Source organism: Nuphar pumila, chromosome 10, assembly GCF_984573655.1.
Source record: "Nuphar pumila chromosome 10, dmNupPumi1.hap1.1, whole genome shotgun sequence".
NCBI lineage: Eukaryota > Viridiplantae > Streptophyta > Magnoliopsida > Nymphaeales > Nymphaeaceae > Nuphar > Nuphar pumila.
This window is the reverse complement of record NC_143258.1, coordinates 100,606,774-100,625,582: the sequence shown is the minus strand read 5'-3', so window position 1 is coordinate 100,625,582 and position 18,809 is coordinate 100,606,774. Positions and strand designations below refer to the sequence as shown.

Below are 18,809 nucleotides of genomic sequence, written 5' to 3'. Positions count from 1 at the left end.
ATTAACAATCGGATTTGGATTCTGTATACAGTTTGATATCCAAATCTGAATCCATCGAATGATCCAAGCTGATTACATGTAAAATATACCCGATTGGCCAATCGTACCCAGATTCAGTATTATCTTTTTCCAATCTTAAATCTGATTAGGCCAGGTCAGATTAAGTTGGGTTTGATAATGTCGATCTAAACTGAATCAGACTTGCTTAGATCTGAGAGAGAGAGAGAGAGAGAGTCACTGTGTGCATTGGCATAAAATGACAACATATTCCAGGTCTAGTACCACCAAGAACTTATATCCACTCACCATTCAACCACAGCAGTAACAAATCGATCACACATCCACTAAGGATTTTCAGAAGGATCTTCAACTACTGAGAATGAGGGGAAAGACCTGCCCTTTAATTGAAGGCACCCAAAAGTAACTCGTTTCTAAAATGCCACAAAGATGCTTCTCTAAAATTAAAAAAAAACCACAAAGATATGTGACAGCCATATTAATGCAAGACAAGTTGGTTTTATCAGTATCTCCAGCCTTTTTTTGTGATCAAACAAACAGGGGCATATGTAATCCTTTTCAACCTTGAGGAAAACACTACTTTCAGGCCTATGTCATCCTTTTCTCTTCTGAAGAAAGCGCAACTCCTACTTTCAGCATACTCCAAGATATAAACAGAAGTAACCATTTCCATTCAAATAACAACTCCATGAGCATTGAACTAACAAACAATGTCCAAATCAGTTGAGATAAACCTTGACATCAATTCCGTTGTCAATGAGGGACTGGACCACAGCTCGGATTTTGCCTTCAAACTTGTGGCGGTCCCTTGGTGTGTATGAAGCAATATAGACATCAGCTTCCCTTGCTCTCTCAGCCAAGATCTGACCGACTGCCAAACAAGCAGGTATGTCACAACGGGACATGAGAATTGCCTTGATGCCTTTGGAGTTTGTACCCGCAACAGCCACTTGTTTACTGGTCACTCTATGGGTAAGCGATGCAGAAACAAAACGCTTGGATATGAATACATCAAGTGTGAAGGGTTCCATGTATGCTATTGTTCGCTGCTTGAATGACGCATGCTTGTGGGGGTTCTTTGATTTCTTCTCCTTCTTGTATGTGTATGGCCGGCCATTGTCATCGTCTACTAAATCTTCCACTCCAAAGAAGCTCCTAGGCGAAAGAAGAACCTGCAAACCATAGTGCAACTTACTATATTTACAGCAGAAAAGAAACGTCATAGTACAAAATGTTATAGACTTTACAACTTTGCCACTGCAAAATGTTACAACTTTACAACCATGCCCACCAAAAAAACTTGACGAAACATACAATGTGAAGAGGAAACCATATGCAGCTATTGGTTCATATATGGAAACAACTTGAATCAATAAATTAGGCCAACTAAACAATAGAAAGGACTCCTGACCACCTTAAATGTACACCCTGAAACATCCAATTAGGCCACCATTCTTTATTCAAATGAAAAGTCATCCTCAAGCTGGTCACCCATGATGACATAGCAGAGTACTTCCCATTTCTTGAAGGCAATATATTTGTTCCTAAACTCACCAAGCTCACAAGATGTTCCATTTGTGCATATGATCACCTTATTATTTTTGCATAGTGATATATCATCAAAGATTCTATGTCACCATTCAGTTCCATCAAATTTGTTTAATAATCATTCAATCCATACAATGTTTCACAAAATTTAGGTCCTTGTAACTGAAGAACAAATACTCCACTTGTCTTTAATCAATGATAGCTCTTGTAGGCTACGACACACACTGCTATATTGCAGCACGACTCTGAGATACAGCCTCAGATGTACAGTATACTGAAAAGCCAGAAAATCATAATGTCTCTCTCTCATCATGTTTGGATGGCAACCAAAAGAACGCCCACCCACCTATTTTCTTTCATCAGATTCTCATCACCCAGTGAAAGCTCTAGATGATCATGAAGAAAGGGCAGACTCATGACTTAAGAGATTAAAACTCAATATTTTTATTACATGGGATAGGAAGCAATAAGGTTCAGAAGCAAACACTTAGATATGGAATGCATAAATAATCCAGAAAGGAAGTAATCCTTATGTGGCCAAAATCCATGCTGCATATTGTAGTCAAAATGCAGTCAAGGGGAAAACGTATCTGGGAGGATGTCACTTTCTGTACACCTGATCAATGACATAGAAATCGGACCAATAATTACATCAAGGTTGAGGAAGATCAGGAGCAAATAAGGCCCCCAGCATGATGGGATCTCTGATTTTTGTCTTCAAGTGCCATGATCAGATGCTAACTACTTAGTTTCATCCACTTCTTCTAACTAAGGTGAACAACTAATTAGATCCCTAAGAAGAACAACTATATCTCTATATTTAGTTTCATCCTTCTTTTAGAGAGCATGTATAAGACTTATTTATGATGGTGGTGTTAGAGAAATGCCTCTGGAGAGAGAGCATCAAATCATACTAGCATGCCTAAAAGAAGAAAATAATAGGAAACCACCATTCTAGAGGACAAGGTAATTTATAATTTACTCATTGGAAAAAAGCAACTCCCTTTCCAACTGATGGCATACCTGAAATGGTCCAAGGTATATGCAAGTACAGAAATAATGAGCAATGAAATTTTGTTATCAATATTCCAATAAGTGAAACCATAGGCAATCATTCTGGAATTGCACATAATAAAACTTAAGTGGCTGTGAAACTGAATATCCAACTGACTGACTGATCAAATTAATAAAACCATTTCAAGTCATAAACCAACCTGCCATATCTTGAACATTCCAATAAGACAACAAAGAGGGAGAAAACTACAAATGCAACTTCAATAAAGGTTGGCCATACATTCATTTGTTTGATAAGCAATGAGTTTCATGACTTAAAATAAAAAAATAACTACTCTAAAACGATGTAATGTGAATCTTGAGGATTCAGATTTAAGAATGAATACTCAATGAACATAGTTATTTGATCATGACAATACATTCTGAATTGTGTAAGTTAACTGATATCAAGAGTAGCAGATAGGGTTAAGCAGATGCATCAGAGAAAATGACACCATGTCTAATATGCAGTTATTTGCAAACTACCAATACAACCCTCTCTTGTGTCAGGCTCTCCAAAAAAGAAACAATGACACCACTTTCAAATTAGGAATATAAATTTAAAAATGTATTTAAATCCAAGTAAAGTAGATCCACAAATAATGTTGTACCCAATATCATTTGTAGACCAAGCCACAACATATCCTGATGCTGCTCAATTCCTTAAATTATAGAAAACGTTTACAGGACATAGGTGCACTCCCTCCAAAATTCTAATATAGGAGGCAAATGCTTGAGAAGTTCCTTTTGAAATGAAATGGGGATCTTCGAAACACGAGCTTAGACTCACAAGGGCAAGTGTCAAGAATGACACTAAAGCATAAACCTTAAAAAGGGTATAACTGGAAACAAAATAAAAATGTATTCTTTATTGATATGAAAAACCAATTGCTTAAGAAGCATTGGAATGAAATACAAGAGAGGCTGCACCCCTTTATATACACAGCTGAAAGAGGACTCAATAGAGCTGTTGGACACAGTCCAACAGCTCTATTGCTAGTCAAGTCTGGACAGGACTTGACTAGCAACAGTCATTCTAGTTCAAACTGAACTAGATGACATAAAGATAAAAAAATAAAAATAAAGAAAAAAAATTACAGAAAAGAAAGAAATGAAAAATGTATTTATATATATATATATATATATATATATATATATGTATATATGTACAGTTTTACATTTTAACACTCCCCCTCAAACTTATGGTACAATGAGCGAAAGTTTGTCTAAAAGAAAGTGAAATCGGGGAGCAGCGAGAGGCTTTGTAAAGAAGTCTGCTAACTGATATTCTGAAGTGACATATGGCAGATTAATTATCCCGTGTAGATATTCCTCTCTGACGTAGTGACAATCCATTTCGATGTGTTTGGTGTGTTCGTGGAATGTTCTGTTACTGGCAATGTAGATCGCACTTTTGTTGTCACAACACATTTGTGAAGCCTTTGTTGCTTCAGCTCCCATGTCAGCAAGCAGTCGTCGGAGCCAAACTACTTCCATGGTCGTGGTTGCCATGACTTTGTATTCAGCTTCGGTGGATGAGAGAGATACCTTATGCTGCTTTTTACACCTCCACGAGATCAATGATTCCCCTAAAAAGACACAAAAGCCAGTGGTTGAGTGTTTGTTATTGGGATCACCTCCCCAATTAGCATCAGTATATGCAATTAAATCAAGAGAAGATGAGGAAGATAAGAAAAGTCCTTGTGAAAAAGAGGACTTGATGTATCTGATAATACGCATGATTGCTCCCATATGAACAGAAGTAAAAGCATGTTGAAATTGACTTGCTGTGTGATCAGCATGTGTTATATCTGGTCTGGTAATGGATAGATAGTAAAGTGCCCCGACAAGATGTCTGTAAGGAGTAGGGTCTGCAAGAAGTTCTCCATCATCAATCTTCATTTTAACATTAACAACTTCTGGAGTGTCAACTTTCTTATCATCAGTAATACCAGACCTGAAAACAATATCAAAAACAAATTTAGTCTGAAATAATAAATATCCTCTATGAGAATAAGCAACTTCAATGCCTAAAAAATATCTCAACAAGCCCAAATCAATCATTTCAAAATGAGATTTAAGAAGTGTTTTTATTGTTTCAACTCCTTGTTTATCGCTTCCGGTGATGATCATATCATCCACATAGAGAAGAAGCACAATGATCCCTGCATCAAAATTCTTAATAAATAAAGCAATGTCAGTTAAACAGAATTGAAAACCAATATCAATCATAACATGACTAAACCTATCATACCAAGTTTTTTGTGCTTGTTTAAGTCAATAAAGAGCTTTTTTTAAGCGGAGAACTTTACCCTTAAGAATACTTAGACCAGGAGGGGGTTCCATGTATACTTCTTCAACTAGCTTTCTATTTAAAAAAGCATTTTTGACATCCATTTGAAAAATAGACCATTTTTTTATATAAGCTAAGGCAATTAAGGTTCGGACAGTTGTCATACGAGCCACCGGAGCAATTCTTCATAATCAATCCCATATTCTTGGGCATAACCTTTGGCTACTAAACGAGCTTTATATCTTTCAAGAGTACCATCACTCTTGGTTTTAATTTTATAAACCCATCGACATCCTATAGTTTTCTTCCCTGAAGGAAGATCTTGAATATTCCATGTAGAAGCCTTTTCAAGTGCATCTAATTCAGTTTTCATGGCTTCTATCCATTTGATATCATTTTTTGCTTGAAAATATGTGGATGGTTCTTCATATGAGTGAATTAATGCAATAACTGCCCTATATGTGGGTGAGAAAGACTCGTATGATACAAACTTTTCTGGAGGCCTCGAGACTCGGGATGATTGTCTAGTTGGAATGTTAGAATATTTTTCAAGTGCACATGGAGGATTAGACTCTTGTCGCCTGGAATATTGAATACTAGTATCTCTATGAACTTCTTCATTTTCAACATTAAGATCAATAATTCTTTAATTATCATCAAAGTTACAGTCAATGTCATATTCATCAGATGTTGATGTTAGATCTAGCAAAAAGGAGTACTCAGTGACGTCTTTTAATTTTCTAAAATCAAAGAAGCTCTCCTTTTCAAGAAAGGAAACATTTCTAGACACATATAGTTTATTATTTTTGAAGTCAAAACATCTATAACCTTTTTGGTTTTTAGCATATCCTAAAAAGGCACAGAGAATCGCACAAGGAGAAAGTTTATCATTTTTGTCAGTAAATATGAAACATTTGCACCCAAATATTCTTAGTCTAGAGTAGTCTGAAAAAATGTTCATAAGTTTTTCAATGAGAGTGATATTTTGTAGCGAAGAAGATGGCATCCTATTAATGAGATAGGTGACAGTTAAGGCAACTTCTGCCCAAAAGTCTTTCGGGACTTGATTTGCTATTAATAAAGTCCTAGTGGTTTCCATAATATGGCGATGTTTTCGTTCTGCCAGTCCATTTTGTTGAGGTGTATAAGAACAAGATCTTTGATGTGTGATGCCATGCAATTTAAGATAATTTTGAATATCTGTGGATAAAAACTCTCCCCCTGAATCTGTGCGAAAAATAGTAATATCATTTTGAAACTTATTTTTAACTATATTATGAAAAGTTTGAAAGTATGAAAATACTTCAGACTTATGTTTGAGAAAGTACATCCATGTATGTCGGGAGAAATCATCGACAAAAATAACATAGTAAACAAATCCTCCTTTAGAAATTACTGGTGCAAGACCCCAAACATCCGAGTGTATTAATTCAAGTGGTTTTGAAGAGAAAAAGGTTTTGTTCTGAAATGATAATCTTTTCATTTTGCCGAGAATACAATCTTTACAATCAAATGATTCAGAGTTACAAAATTTTCCTAGATTTGGAAAATGTTGGATTTTGGCTATATATGGGTGATCAAGTCTCTTATGCCACAGTTTCAACTCTATTTTTTGAATATTATAACAAAAAGCTTTCTTCGGCATTTCCAAAAAATCCATGTAATAGAGTCCTCCTTCTCTATGGCCTTCACCAATCAGCTTGCCTGACTGGTGATCCTTTACCCAACAACCATGAGAAAAAAAAGAAATATTACACCCATAATCAGAAATTTGAGATACAGATAAAAGATTTAAATTTAATTTGGGAACATGTCTAATTTCTGGAATAGAAAATTTCTTTGTTTTATAAATTTTTTCAAAATTTCTTATTCCTTCTATTTCAAGAGAAGTCCCATCAGCAGTAAAGACCTTTGACACACTTGTTTTATTTTTAACACATTTGGATAGACTTTGATTATTTGGGGTCATATGAATAGATGCACCAGAGTCAAGGAGCCAAGAAATTTTACCTAGATCAGAAAAAGATGAGGATGTTGCACCGGTTGAAGCTTCAGATGAGGAAGAGGCACCTTTGATGAGAGGCTGAAAAATCTCCATTAGTTGGGCCAAGGAAACTGGTGCATCCTGATCTTTAGGCTCCGATCCAGCAATTGCAGCTATTTTTTCTCTCAGCTCCTTAAGTTTGGAACATTGTGGCCTGTAGCGTCCCGGTTCATGACAGTGATGACAAATAACTTTCTTCTTATCATAGTCACCATTTTGTCGGTTAAAGTGAGGCGACCTATATGATCGAACATGATTCCCTGGTCTAGACACGGCTAAAACAGAATCATCTTCAATTTTTAAAGAACCTTTCCGGAGACGATTTTCTTCCATTGTTAACTCTTTAATAGTTTCACCAATAGAAAGAATTTTTTCCCGGTGAAGTAGGGCCGATTTAGTGGTTTCAAATTTTGGCCTTAATCCAGTGATAAACTGGTAAAAATGTTCAGCATCGAATTGTTTCTGACGAAGCTCGATGTCTTCGGCACAATGCCACTTTGGTTCTAAAAGGAAAAGTTCTTCCCAAAGTTCGGACAACCCATTGTAATATTCACGAATAGTTTTGTCTCCTTGTGTCATCATTCGAACTTTTTCTTGGAGGTTGCACACGTGTGCAATATCTTTAAGGGAATACATATTCTTAAGGTATTCCCATGACTTATCGGCATGATCAAATTTGGCAAGACTTGAGCATTTTTTAATGTCAACGCTATTGATAAGTCATGACATTATCTTCGCATGAGATATTCTCCATTCTTTCCATTTCTCGTATGAGGCAATAGCCTTGATTTTCTTTCCTTCCAATAGAAGGACCTCTTTATCTCCCTCCTTTTTAGTAAGAGATAGCTTAGGTTCGGAATTGGAACCATCCACAATCCCCCATAGGCCTTTTCCCCATATATGGTGCTTCATGATTGAAGCCCATGTTACATAGTTCGTATCACTTAGTTTCATAGGCATGATGGTGACTTTATCATTATCATCCATCGCTAACAAGGAGAGAAAGAATAGGGATAGAAGAGAAACAAGAAGGAAAATGAAAAAGAAAGAAGAAAAAAACAATACAACAAGATGTGAAATCTTCCGCCAATGAAGTGATAAAACACTTCTCTTCAAGTGGCGAACACTTTTGCAAACAGGGCACGGAAACCGATGCAGCTTTTCCTCAAGATTTAGTACTTCTACGGCTCTGATACCATGAAATGAAATGAGGATCTTCGAAACACGAGCTTAGATTCACAAGGGCAAGTGTCAAGAATGACACTAAAGCATAACCCTTAAAAAGGGTATAACTGAAAACAAAATAAAAATAAAAATGTATTCTTTATTGATATGAAAAACCAATTGCTTAAGAAGCATTGGAATGAAATACAAAAGGGCTGCACCCCTTTATATAGACAGCTGAAAGAGGACTCAATAGAGTTGTTGGACACAGTACAACAGCTCTATTTAGAGTTGTTGGAATGTGTCAGTCCAACAGCTATATTGCTAGTCAAGTCTGGACAGGACTTGACTAGCAACAGTCATTCTAGTTCAAACTAAACTAGATGACATAAAGGAAAAAAAATTACAGAAAAGAAAGAAATGAAAAATGTATTTATATATATATATAATAATAATAATAATATAATATTATATATATATATATATATACAGTTTTACATTTTAACACCTTTTGAATTCTCCCTTGTTGCAATCATCACCAAGTTTATCCTTTAAAGGAAAGTAAATTAGTCAATTCTGGGAAGAAAAAGGTCAAAATATTCAATTTAAGCCATTAAAGCATCAATAACCTCATGCCCACATAAAAATCTCTTCCCCACAGACACTGCCTTCATGCTCAAGCCTTTTGCCACATGAACTTGCTATTTGACTTTTAATGTTTAAATTTTAAAACAATGGATTCACTGAGTTTAACACTAATGCTTGTCATGCTACACTTCTCACTGCCTTCCCCAGATGCTACCTCATGTCCCTCCAGCAAAATTTGTTTCTTGAATCAGCATATTCTTCTTTGAAAAATACAAGTCAGAAAGCATTTAATCATAAGTCTGTTCATATGAGAACAGGTAGTGACTGTTCAATAGTTCTAGGCTTCTAGCTTGGGTGAGGTCCTCCAACAGCCTTTATAGCAACACATTCTTTCCACACTTAGCTTCATCACCATGTCCAAGCTTCTCCCTTAATTATGTAATCACTGTGCTTTTGGTCTATTCTTCTTTTTAGAAATCTTTTGGATTCCCTCCTTCCACAATGTCGACGGGTCTCTAGCAGGCAACTTTGTAAAAATCTTACAGGCTTTTTTTTTGCCATTGGCCTCGCTATCAGTATACATTTTGAGAGCTTAAGATACTTTTGCTAACCAAAGTATTTCAAAAAGATATTTGATGCACTGGAATCCAGCAGAAGTATCTACATAGGTTTCCATATGATAATCTATTGATCATTTGGACCGCCACTCTGGCCTCTCATCCATTCATTTTGACTTGAATACTCATGGTTACAGACCATATGGAACATAAAAGACACAGAAATAGATTATTCTAGAATCTAGAGATTAAAATTGACATAATAAAGTGGCAAAGGTCACTTTGATGCAACTGACTCAAATGAGAATCTCTTTACAAGTTATAAGTGTTCTCACAGACTATGCTAATCTCTATTGTGACATGCTGCTTGCCTATCATGGGGGCCAACATCCTATGCCCATGTAATGTCACAAATGATGTCAATGCAATCATGTAAGACCCGGTTTAAAAAAAAAATGGATCCAGGTTGGATCTGAACCGTATCCAAATCTAAACACCCCCCTTCGTTTTCTATTTAAGCACAGGGGGGAGGGGGGGTTTCCCTTTTACGCAAAAAGGGAAAACTCGCCCCCCGTTTTCTCTCTCTCCCTGATGTGTCTCCCTCTCGACTATCCCACTCTCTCCCTCTCCCTTCACCGGAGCCAGAGCCGCACGACCTCAGGTGCATGCCTCTCTCTCTGGTTCAACCTGCAGGAGGGTGTTGCCCCTCCTGCCGTCGCCTGTTGTTTCCGGCCAACAGGAAGGGGGGCAACGCCCCCTGCCTTTTCCGGTTTCAGCCAGAGGGCAGGGGCGCCACCCCTGCTTTCCTGTGTTTTCCGGATGGCAGGCAGGGGCGACGCCCCTGCCTCATTTTCCTGTTTTTTGGCCAACAGGCAGGGGGGTTTCTGTTTTCGACCAGAGGGCAGGGGCGACGCTCTTGCCTTCGCTTGTTTTCCAACCAACAGGCGGGGAAGAGACACCCCCTACCTTTTCCTTGTTTCAGCCAAAGGGCAGAGGCGCCACCTCCTGCCTTCCCTCTCGTTTTCAGGCCAGCAGGCAGGGGCATCGCCCCTGCCTCCTCCTTTTCCGACCAGCTGGCAGGGGCGCACCCCCTGCCTCCACCCCTCCCCTCTCGTGGCTAGTAGGGCTAAGCCGAGCCCGGCTAACCTCGGTTCCCGAATCGACTCACTCCGATTTAGAAACTGGTTCAGCCAGGCGAACCGACCTAGGGTCTGGTTCGACTCCTTGCGACCCAAATAGAGTACCAACGCATGATTTTAAAAGATGATCTTCCTTATGCTATTTACGCAGTAGAACGAACCCTTTGGCGCACCCCACTGACGCAACAAACCTTACACATGCACCGAGAAACAAGCCACTTAACACCTACACTCGAAATCGTCAGCAAAGTCGACATTCTCTAAGGTAAGGAAAAGTTGTACAAAGGACAATGGAAGGACAAATCCTAAAACTTATGAATAAGCATATAATTTAAAAAATATATATACATATACGCTTTTAATTCAAGGATGTAGTTTTGCGATCCTCTTCTTTTTCCTTTATGTCATTTACTTTACCGCCGCGCTATTACATGCACAGGCTACTGTTTATGCATTTATTTAGCTCTTTGCGTGGTTTTGCACATCGAGCCTTGCTTTGTATTGTTTACTTCGTCATCGCGCTATTACGTGCACAGGCTACTGTTTACGCATTTATTTAGCTCGATGTGTGGTTTCGCACATCGAGTCTTGTTTTGTACTGTTTACTTCACCGCCGAGCTATTACGTGCATAGGTTACTGTTTACGCACTTATTTAACTCGATGTGTGGTTTCACACATCGAGCCTTGCTTTGTACTGTTTACTTCACCGTCACGCTATTACATGCACAAGCTACTGTTTACACATTTATTTAGCTCGATGTGTGGTTTCACACATCGAGCCTTGCTTTGTACTATTTACTTCACCGTCACGCTATTACATGGATAGGCTGTTGCTTATGCATTTATTTATCTGATGTACGGTTTCATACCTCGTGCATTACTTATGCATTTATTTAGCTGAGGTATAGTTCCGTACCTCGTGCATTGCTTACGCATTTATTTAGCCAGGGTACGATTTTGCACCTCGTACACTACTTACACATTTATTTAGCCGAGGTACGGTTTTGTACCTCGTGCATTGCTTACGCATTTATTTAGCTGAGGTATAGTTTCATACCTCGTGCATTGCTTACGCATTTATTTAGCAAGGGTACGATTTTGTACCTCATGCACTGCTTATGCATTTATTTAGCCAAGGTACAGTTTTGTACCTCGTGCACTAAGTATGCTTTGATTTTGCTCGATGTGTGGTTTCGCACATCGAGTCCTGCCTTACCCTGTATCATGTTTGCTTTTTAAAAAGACACGGATTTCGAGCATGTGTGCCAAAAATTTAAAGAAAAAAGGATTTCTTGTGAGAATCCGGTATTCAAGTATGCGTGGTTTTGAAAAGCAAAAATTGGCATTTGAAGGTTGCATAATCGCAACTAAGCTTTTCCCAAAACGGCACCATATGATGAAGTCCTTGCAAGCTTTTGCAGAATACCTGATATGACTCGGGTATCCCCAGTCGAAGACATGGGAAATTGGAAATGGCTAAGGTCAAGGGTTTCTTCTGAGAAACATGTACCCCTTTTATCGTAAGCAGTATCACTAGACATGCACCGCATGTTGATACTACGATAAATGGATAATAGATTCGTGGCGATCTCGTAACAAGCAAATTGCACAATGATATAAAAGTGGTAATCATACAAACAGTGATAATAGCCTTTACCGACAAGATGCTCGAATGGGTTCAACGAATCAGAACATGTATAATAGGTCGTTAGTTAAAATAGAACCTAACGCACTCATTCGCCTTTTTGGTTCCGTCAAGAGAGATCATGAAATAGTACAAAAACTCCGATGGACAGGTTGTTAACAATTACGCTCCTCGAGTAGCAATTGTCTCGGTGTCCCAGTCATCGGAGTTAGGGGACAGAGCTATCGAATATCATCCTATGTGATAGACCCCATGGACTTCTGCAGAAGTTAGATGCATTCTTTGCCACGAATGCCTTTGGGGAATCCTCTTTCGATCACCGATCGTCCCCTTAGGAGCGGACTTAACTAGTTACCGGGGGTTATCAAAATACAAAGAATAATAAACCTCCGAGCAAATCTCAGTTGTTTCTAAGTTTCTCCTGTGCGTACCCTCAAGACAGTTAATATCGAAACAAAGTTATCGTGTTCACTTTATTTATGTTAAATTGCATATCATGTATGAAATAAAGCATGTATTAGTTTTGTTCTAAATTGTTATACTTGTGCACCTACCAGTTTCATGAAACTGACCAATCTCATGGGTACAGGTGATGATTAGGTATAAGCGATAGGCGATGGCGCAATTGCAAGATGGCATCAAGATGTCACTGTTTCTTCTGGCATTCTGCATCCTGGATACACCTCTTTGGTTTAAATTTTGTATAAGGGTTTCCTCAGAAAATTTCATTTTGTATAAACTTAAAATTATCTTTTAATGCATATGGTTTTAATTGTGGTTACGAAGATGTAAATCCATTGTGAAACAGAAGGTTCACAATAATGCACCCAAGGTTTGCCAATTTGTTATTTCAAAAATCATTTTCCGCTGATCTGCTAAATCAAAAACTCTGAAAAATAAGAATTTTCAGTTTCTTTCAAGTTCTTCTAAAACTTTAGAAGTTTGAAATTTTGGGGCGTTACAAATCATCCTTAAGATGTATCCAAACGCAAGAGAAGTCCAGTTAAGTAACATTATGCTACAACTCATGTTATCATGCCTATCAAGTGGCAAAGAACCAAACAAGAAGAAATTAAAGTGATTTTCTGAAAACAGCAGTTTACCATAATATCAATTAGTAGTTAGTGGATAGCTTCCCTTAACCTTATTTGCCAAAGTTTTCATCTGAAGGATTAGATGAAATAAAAATAAAGCATGCTTAACTAAAGAAGCCAATAACGTTGTAATTTTTTAATGTGACACCAAACAAAAGGCATGAACCACTGCCTGCATGACTTCTATTGGAAGTTCGAAAGGCAGATAAGACGATATCTTAAACCCAAAGATGATCAATGACAACATTTGGTACTGCCAGACTAACATAATAAGGATGATCAGTGACAGCATTTGATATTGCCAGAATTTAACATAACAAGGATGATCAATGACAACATTTGATACTGCCGGAATTTAGCATCTCTGGATTTTTACCGAAGTCCTTCACAAGCTGAACCCCCGCCCCGCCAAAATGAAAACACCAGTCGACAGAAACACATCAATTCAGATAATGTATTTGTGAATTGAGAGAGAGAGATCAAGAATTCCCACTTCTTAGATTCACAGACCAAATTCGATTGATTGGTCTCTTAAACTCTTATATTTTTTCCACCAATAATGTATTTTGTAACTCCTTGGCCCCAACTACCTACTTCTAATTCTTCATTCAGAATTAACCATTCCGTTAGACTCATCAGCCATTCTATCTTCAACGCCGCATATCCTACACATTTCCTATTGTTTCCTGCTTCTCCATAGATCACGACGCCAATCCATACCGTCACAAATATTAGCTCTTATAGTTAACAAATCACACAATCATCTCCTAAACCGAGAAAAAGAATGATCAGAAACCATATTCCAACGGAATCTTATAACCAATCAGACCCAAGCACTTTCTCTGTTGCCAATTTCTGCAATAAAGGAAACCATATCCAATACTCACTTGGTGATTCCTTTCAATGACTTCTTATTCCTCCCTCGGAAGAACTGGGTAGCTAAATAAGTATTAAGTATTTCAATCTTAGGCATACTTGACAAAAGTATTTAAGACTGTTTGCCTCTTAGAAATCTTTTGATCCCATCTTCATAACATGAACTGAAGTTACGGTTAAGCGACTAGTTCGAATACTTGAGTACCGATATTTCTCGGCAACCATATTCATATTTTAGAGCAACCATTACAGAAATGAATAAAAAGGGAAGAAAAAACGAAACCAAGAAAACGTCCATCTTTGCACAACCCTTGTGTTTCTTTCTCAACGAATGATTAACACGGAAAGAGTTGGGCAATCCAAAAGGGTTAAAGAACCAATGATGGGTAGTCCACCAAAGGAATGAGGAAATTGGGAGACTCGGAAACCATACCTGCCCATCACGGAAGCCCCTTGTGGCAAGAAACAGAGAGGAGATGCCGCCTTCTCTTAAGTAAGACGCCCACCGTTCCATGCGTTTCTGAAAGCATTCCTAAGCATTTTTCTTCCAGTAGCCATTAGCCAACTAGATTAAAGCGAAGATGGAAAATGGGTATTTTGACGGGAAAGAGAGTGCGAGAGGGAGTTAATTTTTTATAGGGTAATAACATTTATTAGGACATCTTAAATATTAACAGCGCCTGTAGCTCAGTGGATAGAGCGTCTGTTTCCTAAGCAGAAAGTCGTAGGTTCGACCCCTACCTGGCGCGTTCTCTTTCTCTAAGACGGCATATTTCTTCTCTTTTTTTTTTGTTTTTCACTTTATTATCACCCCACGAATTTATTGTCTCAGATTGTTATTGTATACGATAAAAGAAAACAGCTCTTTTTTATTTTTTTTCCTGCTTGGTTAATTTAATGTTTATTTGCCTTTCCTAAAGAATTACTTGTAGTCTGGTAGAGAAAAAGAGTGTTGAGCTTGTGAAACTTTAAATTCTTGAAATTTACATAATCTTTGAAAATATGCAGAAATTTTGATTTTCTATTCTTTAGGGAGACAATGCACTTAGTTGTAAGGTTGGGCTCAAGTTTCACTCAAGTTTCTATTCTTTAGGGGGGAAATGACGTGGCCAGGCTTAAGGTGTTGAAGGATGTCACACGTTCGATATTCGAGGTGCACATCCTTTGCCTTGAAACCAAAATAGTAGGGTCTCTGTTGGACAAAGGAAGCGGCCCTGGAGTTTAACCAGGGTTACCGGAAATTCCACTTAACATGTGGGAAACTCGATTCTTGGGAAAACTGTTTCTGAAACCGAAAAACAAGTGTTTCCAAACTTATGAGAAACTTCTAAAAATGAATGAGAAACTTGTTTCCCATGGAGCGAGAAACTCATTTCACATCACATGGAAAACCCACTTACTTTAAGTGGGAAACTCGTTTCTCTTATTTAAAAAACATGTTTTTCGTACATTTTTTGCATGTTTTCTTCAAAAAATAAATTTGTATTTTAATAAAAAATTGAAATATGTGTTAATGTGGTGCATTGGATGAAATGGAGAAATTTCAACATTTAATGTAAGTGTGTGTGTGTGTGTATATATATATATAATTTATTCTATCTAAATTTGTGTTGCATTTATATACTTTATTTATAATATTTAATATTTTATTAATTGTAAACTGATTATGCACTCATTTGTATAGAATATAACCAACTTTATAATTAGTTTTATAGTTGTTGTTAATGTAATCATATATTTTATAAAAAATATTTTATTAATTCTTTCTATTTATCATATTAGTAAAGAAGTACGGTTTGTGTCAGCTTATAATATTCTTCATGCATATTGTTGATATTTGCACTTTTGCTCCACACACACACACACACACACACACATATATATATATATATATATATATATATATATATATATATATATATATATATATATATACACGTTTCCTTTTTTCACATGAGCTTTAGAAAGTCTTGTCTTCCATTTTCATTCCCACACAGGTTTCTCATTTTTGTCTCCCTTCCTGGCAACCATGAGTTTAACCATTTCAGAGTGAGGCATACATCAATCTCTTTAAGCCTCACCTACCCCTAAGAATAACTAGGCTTTCTCTCAATAAATACAGAAAAAAAAACAAAAATGATCATACTACCCCTAAGAATAATGTTATTTCACAGCAATCAAAGCTCCTTATGTTAATAAGCAATTTGATGATGTGAAGAGTTATTGACTTTGGATGAAAAATTATATGATACAACAAAATTAAAATGTCAAATTTCATAGGAGTTGTAATAATAGAGTTATAATCATATGTATACGAGAAAGAAATTGTTGATGAAAGATTTATTGTTTGAGGGTGCATGGTACCAATTACTTTTGGGCAGAACCTATGAAAACACCCATACCTATGGTGGTTTCGATGTTATGCGTGATCGACTACGCAACCAATCATCAATGACTCTGGTACAGATCACCAATGACATTTCTCATGATTAAGGGGTTAAAATTAGTTATAAGCATGGTGAGGAAAAGAATAGTCAAAGTGAAACTTTTTGGTTCTTTTGAAGACTCCTTCAAAGAGCTCCCTTTGTACATTCATTAGTTGAAGACCACAAATCCGAGCTCATATGGAATCATTGAAACTTAAAGAAGAACAAATAAATTTAATCATCTATTCATTTCTTTAAGACCTTGCATTGAATGGTTTATACAAAGATGTAAACCGCTCTCGTTTCACGATCGTACCTTTTTGAAGGAAAAGTACACAGGCATATGCTTATCAGCACATTCTATTGATGCTTGCAAATAGTTGTTCACTGTAGTATTTGGGATTGTAAACAAAGAGACTAATGCATCATGAAAATGGTTTTTACAGTATCTAAAAGAAGAATTACACTGACTCAATGTGCATCGTTAACTGAAAATATTGACTATCCAATTTTGAATCAACACTTTTGAGACATTGATGGAATGCAACTAAGACATCCACTAAAACACAATACAATCAACACTTGGAGAAGATTAAAGAGTGCAGTTTGGCTGGATATGATTATGAAGCATCGATTGACTCTAAACTTTGGGCCAACTCTCATTTTCTTAAGAAAAGACACGAACATTTGACAACAAATGTAGTGGAGAGTTTCAATACATGGATCAAAGATAGTTGTGATAAACCAATCATCAAGTTTGATGATGGTTTTTATGAAGAAAATGGCGTGTATGAATATAAGACATTGGTATACCAAGTGTGACACAAAAATTAGAGGATTTGAAGAACTAGGCTAGATAATTGTGTGCAAATGTTATACCTACATTAGATAAGCACTTTAAAGCGTGTGTGGGTCATCATAAGTATAGAGTCAACCTTGAGAGTCATAAATGTACTTGTCTAGAGTGAAAGTATATTGGGATGCCATGTGTTCATGCGATCACTTACAAACCTAGCTTGCATGAATGATTAAAAAATTACAGCGATGAGTATTTCATAATTGAGAAGTGTTGGAAGGCGTCCAACAAATTTTCTTTTATGAAAATGTTGAATACCATTTTTTATGAAGCTCCACTTGATCAACTTTTAATCAGAATGTTGCTTACCCTAACACAAAAGAAGATAAATAAACTTACTGGTCTCGTGAATGTGTGAATTATTAATATGTACAAAACATGATATGTAGGTATGATTGTGGTGTACATATTCTTCTCTCTGTCACACTACTTAATAACGATTACCTTTAGTTTCATGAGGTACTTCAGATTAGTGTTTATTGATCCTTCATAGCATATAAATCATATTAGTTAGATTGTATACTAAACTTTTGTCTCTAAAACATATCACAGGAAAATATCAAATCTTACCAACAAACTCTAATCAAGAGATGGAGCAAGAAAATAGAGTAAGAGACAAAGGAGCAAAAGATGAAGAAATAGGACCAAAGAACAAATGATGACCAAGAAAGGGATGGCACAACAACAACATGAGAGTCATTTTTTTGTTGTTTTGTATATTGTTGACTGTGTTGATCTATGTCCAATTTAAACTCTTAAACTCATGATATAGACAACTTGATTTGGTTTATAAAACATTAACTATTAAACTCTTAAACAAGATTATGCATATTCATGTATTACACTTCAACATTATTAAAGAAAAAATGAGTTTCATTATTAGTTCTTTCTTAAATGAAAGTGAATCTCAATTCCATCCGTTTCTGTTGTTGGAATGGATTTGCAAAACGAGTTTGGCTATTGATTTGCTAACATGAAGCTTGGTTCCATCACTTTGTACAAATGTTAGAGTTTTGCTTTTTAATTTGCTAACATGAATCTAAATTCTTTCAGTTTCTAGGGTTAGAATAGAATTACAAAATGAGTTTTGCTATCGATTGGCTAATGCGAAGTTGAGTTCCTTCAGTTGTATGAATGCCAGATATTTGCTTTTAATTTGCTAACCCGAATCTCAATTCTATCAATTTGTATGGTTGGAATGAAATTACAAAATGAGTTTCACTATTTATTTTCTAACGTGAAGCTCAATTTCATCAGTTTGTATGAATGTCAGAGTTTTATTTTTTAATTGGCTAATGCGAATCCCAATTTCTTCAGTTTTTATGGTTTGAATTAAATTGCAAAATTAGTTTCGCTATTTATTTGCTAATGCAAAGTTCTATTCCTTTAGTTTGTACGAATGCCAGTGATTTGCTTTTAATTTGCTAATAAATCTCAGTTCCATCAGTTTCTATGGTTGGAATGAAATTGCAAAATGAGTTACATTATTGATTTTCTAATGTGAAAC

General features: G+C 36.6%; 1 non-coding gene and 1 pseudogene across 2 annotated transcripts; one reads left to right on the top strand and one right to left on the bottom strand.

The window, feature by feature from the left end:
• Positions 1-494: 494 nt before the first annotated feature.
• LOC149827591 (uncharacterized) lies at positions 495-14,560 on the bottom strand (annotated as a pseudogene). The gene is made up of 2 exons (XR_016434543.1): positions 14,454-14,560; positions 495-1,190 (listed from the first exon to the last, which is right to left on the bottom strand). The product of XR_016434543.1 is annotated as an uncharacterized LOC149827591 (transcript).
• Positions 14,561-14,696: 136 nt separating this feature from the next.
• TRNAR-CCU (transfer RNA arginine (anticodon CCU)) lies at positions 14,697-14,769 on the top strand. Its single transcript has one exon. It is a non-coding gene; the product is annotated as a tRNA-Arg (tRNA).
• The last annotated feature ends 4,040 nt before the right edge of the window (positions 14,770-18,809 follow it).